At 41.6% G+C, this 3,844-nt stretch overlaps 1 long non-coding RNA gene across 1 annotated transcript; it reads right to left on the bottom strand.

The window, feature by feature from the left end:
• Positions 1-2,240: 2,240 nt before the first annotated feature.
• LOC121059957 lies at positions 2,241-3,607 on the bottom strand. Its single transcript, XR_005814693.1, has 3 exons — positions 3,591-3,607; positions 2,462-2,562; positions 2,241-2,347 (listed from the first exon to the last, which is right to left on the bottom strand). It is a non-coding gene; the product is annotated as an uncharacterized LOC121059957 (long non-coding RNA).
• Positions 3,608-3,844: the final 237 nt, after the last annotated feature.

Below are 3,844 nucleotides of genomic sequence, written 5' to 3'. Positions count from 1 at the left end.
TGTCTTCCTTCTTCTGCCTCTCACTCTAGACCTAGATGTATGCTATTAACCTCCATGCCACCCAAAATAGAATTACTTTGGCAGCAGGATCCCACTTATGCACTATACTTCACCTACATCCCTATGATAATGTTGGAAAATTTCCTTTTCTCCATCTCTGTTGCTTCTTGACGTATGTATGCAAGATTAGGGGGCTAAGAGAAGGAAAAATTCTTCTAGGTAATAGTAGTGGGTGTAACTTATGGATTGTTTGACTAAAGGGAAATTACTACTTTCAGACCAGCAAGAAGTTAAATCTTTTTTTTTTTTTTTTCCCATCTCCCTTTGGAAAGGAATTCACTAGTTTTAGGTCGTAGAGTTTTCATGAGTTTAACTCCTGCATTGGACAGGACTTAAATACTCAGGGAAATCTTTCTTCTTTTATGAAATAGGCTCATGCCAGTGATCTGTATATAGAGTATAAATATGAGGAAAATGATTTTGTAATGAATTAGCATTATAAGAGGAATCAGTCTGGTGTCAGAAAGACAGCAAATGCCTGCAGTGGCCTCCCAAATATTGTTTCTGCATTTTTAACTAGTGGTGAACAATTTTTCAAGTCAGTGCTCTGTCCCCTGGGAACATGAGTTATCATGAACCTACCTAAAGATCATGAAGTCCCAGACCACTGTAACCATGTTTGTTATCCATGAGGAGGGATTTAGGCTTTCTGCTACTCAAAGATAAAAGTGTATTTTTATCGGCTTGTGTGCAGAATTTGTGAAGCATACAGAAAAAGTCCCAGGTCAAAACACTATTTACTTAGTGTTGCAAATGAAGTCCCTTGGCAGTGAAAAGAGCCGTGATATGGCATGTTCATGTTAATATTCCTCTCTTCCCATCATTGTTATGTCCCCAGTGGCATTATGGAGGAAGTTCTCATACCCTTTCTGGGGGATGAGCATGGCTGGGTGCCTCTGTAAAGTGCCTGTACACTAATGCCTGCAGCATGGGAAACCAACGGGAGGAATTAGAAGAGTGCATGCAATTGCAGGGGTAGGATCTCATCTGGAGCACAGAGACATGGTGGGATTGTTCACAAAACTGGAGTGTTGTGATGGATAGATACAGGCTCTCTGGAAGGTGAGAAGAGTGAATTTCCCTATATACAATTGGGCAGTGCAGATCCATAGAGCTCTGCCGCGGGATGGTGAAGAGCAAGCTGAGAGCTTGTGGGTCAGGATTAGTGGGCAGAGCAATGTGGGTGACATTGTGGGTATCTGCTACAGACTGCAATCCCAGACATGAGTACAGACTGGGAGAAGAACTCCTTGAGAGCAGCCCTGTGGAGAAGGACTTAGGGGTTCTGGTGGACGAAAAGCTTGACATGAGCCAGCAGTGAGTGCTTGCAGCCCAGAAGGCCAACTCCATCCTGAGCTGCATCACCAGGGGAGTGGCCAGCAGGGTGAGGGAGGTGATTGTCCCCCTCTGCTCTGCCCTCATGAGACCCCACCTGGAGTACTGTGTCCAGGTCTGGGGCCCCCAGCACAAGAGAGATGTGGGGCTGTTAGATTGAGTCCAGAGGAGGGCTACAAAGATATCAGAGGGCTGGAGCACCTCTCCTATGAAGAAAGGCTGAGAGAGCTGTGAGTGTTCAGCCTGGAGAAGAAAAGGCTCTGGGGAGAACTCATTGTAACCTTTCAATACTTAAAGGGGTCTTATAAAAAGAATGGAGAAGGACTCTTTACGTGAGTAGATATTGACAGGACGAGGGGGAATAGTCTTAAACTAAAAGAGGGTAGGTTTAGATTAGATACAAGGAAGAAATTCTTCACTCAGAGGGTGGTGAGGCACTGGCACAGGTTGCCCAGAGAAGCTGTGGATGCCCCATCCCTGGAGGTGTTCAAGGCCAGGCTGGGTGGGGCCTTGGCCAACCTGATCTAGTGGGTGGCATCCTTGCCTATGGCAGGGGGGTTGTAATTAGATGATCTGTAAGGTCCCTTCCAACCCGAGCCATTCTATGATTCAATGATAATTAAAATAAAACTAGTCAAATGTGAACAGTCTCACAATTTCCTATGGGAAGCCTAGAAGAGAACAGCAGAAAGAATTTTACCTAAAGAGAACAAACAATGCAGTCTATACACTTCATGTGGCATTATCCATGGATCTGAGCAGGATTCACTCTGACTTTGGACATAGCTGACAGCAGATAACTTTTACAGAGTAAGAGACTTACCATCCATTGGGACAGAAAGTGATCCATTTTGTTGGTACTTTAAATGTTGTTTCATAATTTTCCCCAGTGCCTTTGTATAGATATTGAGAAGAAAGAGTGATTGATGTAGAACCTGGAGGGTCTTCATATCTGTGGTGAGTGAGACAAAGCAGGCCATCAGTACTCTGATTGCATTCTGTACAAAGCATGTTTTCCAGCTCAGTGCTTAACCATTAACTTCCTCAAGGTAAAATAACTACTTACTGCAGTGAATACATTGAATGTTGTAGAAAGACAGAGAAATCTTTAGCTGGGCAAGAGTAGGTCATCCATCACTGCAGCCTATGGTGTGTCTGTTCCAAATCCTGGAGTGGGAAAAAGTGTATAAGGCAGGTAATGAATAAGTTGATTGTGTTCAGACACAAATCAAAACTGGTGGGAGTGCAGAGGTGATAGAAAAATGGCACATTGCATCTAAAAAAGTCTTCTAAATTTACGTTAATGAGTCTGCATTTTCAAGCTGTTCAGTTTTTTTCTTTTTTCTTTTTCTTTTTTTTTTTTTCTTTTTTTAAATAGAGAACTCACTATCTTCTACTGAACTAATGCCTGGGGTCACATAACTGTGGAAAGAATCTGACATTCAAAATATAAAAAGCTTATCTCAATGTTGCAAAGTTTCTGATTAAACACACTGGAGAAATCATATATATTCAATATAAAATGCATATATTTCAGCACTTCCTTGACTTGCAAGAAGAATTTATAGACTTCAGTATGAAAAAGTAGTATAGAAAACTGTCTTGAACTATAAAACTCAAAAAGGAGGATTTTACATATTTGGTGGAGGGATAACCACTTCTGCTTCATATATACATACATATACCTGTATATACACACAATGATGCATGAAAGTGTTTTTATAGTTAGGTAGTATAACAGTAAGGAACAGTGATCAACGCACCACAAAGACATAAGTATACTGCTATTTTTTTATTTATTTTTTTAAGTTAATGGAAAAGAAAGAGAAATAATATTAAATTAGGCAGATAATTGAAAATGTATCATAAAAATAACACTAGTGAAAGGTCAAAATTTTGCAGAAAGAATACTACAAAGTTCTTAGAAGGAGCTCAGGAACTGTGAAGGTCTCCACCGTTGGGAGATAATCAGGAAGAACCTGGATAATCACAAAGTCTCACATATTTAAGTATGCCAAATGAATCAGCTACCTTTGGTTTCTACATTCACAGTATATTTTTTAAGGCTACGTACAATCCGAAAAATTTAGGAGACCATGGAAATGTATCCTCCGAAAGAGACTTAAGAATTTCCAGATTTCAAAATTTTTATTCACCATACTAAAAATTACAATTACAACTGCTGTATTCCTTACCTTCTGAGCTACCGTGGCCAGAGCTAGTAGGTAATTGTACTGGCTCTGACTGGGATGTTACCTGTCCCTGCAGCAGCCCATACAGTGCTGTGCTCTGCACTTGGAGCTCGAACAGCACTGGTATCACACCAGTGTTGTGTCTGCTGCTGAGCAGTGCTGGCACCGCATCAGGACTCCCTCCAACCCCCCCAGAGCCAGCAGGCTGGGAGTGGGCAAGAGGTGAGGAAGAAACATCACCAGGGCAGCTGGCCTAA

This window comes from Cygnus olor, chromosome 1 (genome assembly GCF_009769625.2).
Source record: "Cygnus olor isolate bCygOlo1 chromosome 1, bCygOlo1.pri.v2, whole genome shotgun sequence".
Taxonomy (NCBI): domain Eukaryota; kingdom Metazoa; phylum Chordata; class Aves; order Anseriformes; family Anatidae; genus Cygnus; species Cygnus olor.
The sequence above is the reverse complement of the archived record's forward strand: the minus strand, read 5'-3'. Positions and strand labels throughout refer to the sequence as shown.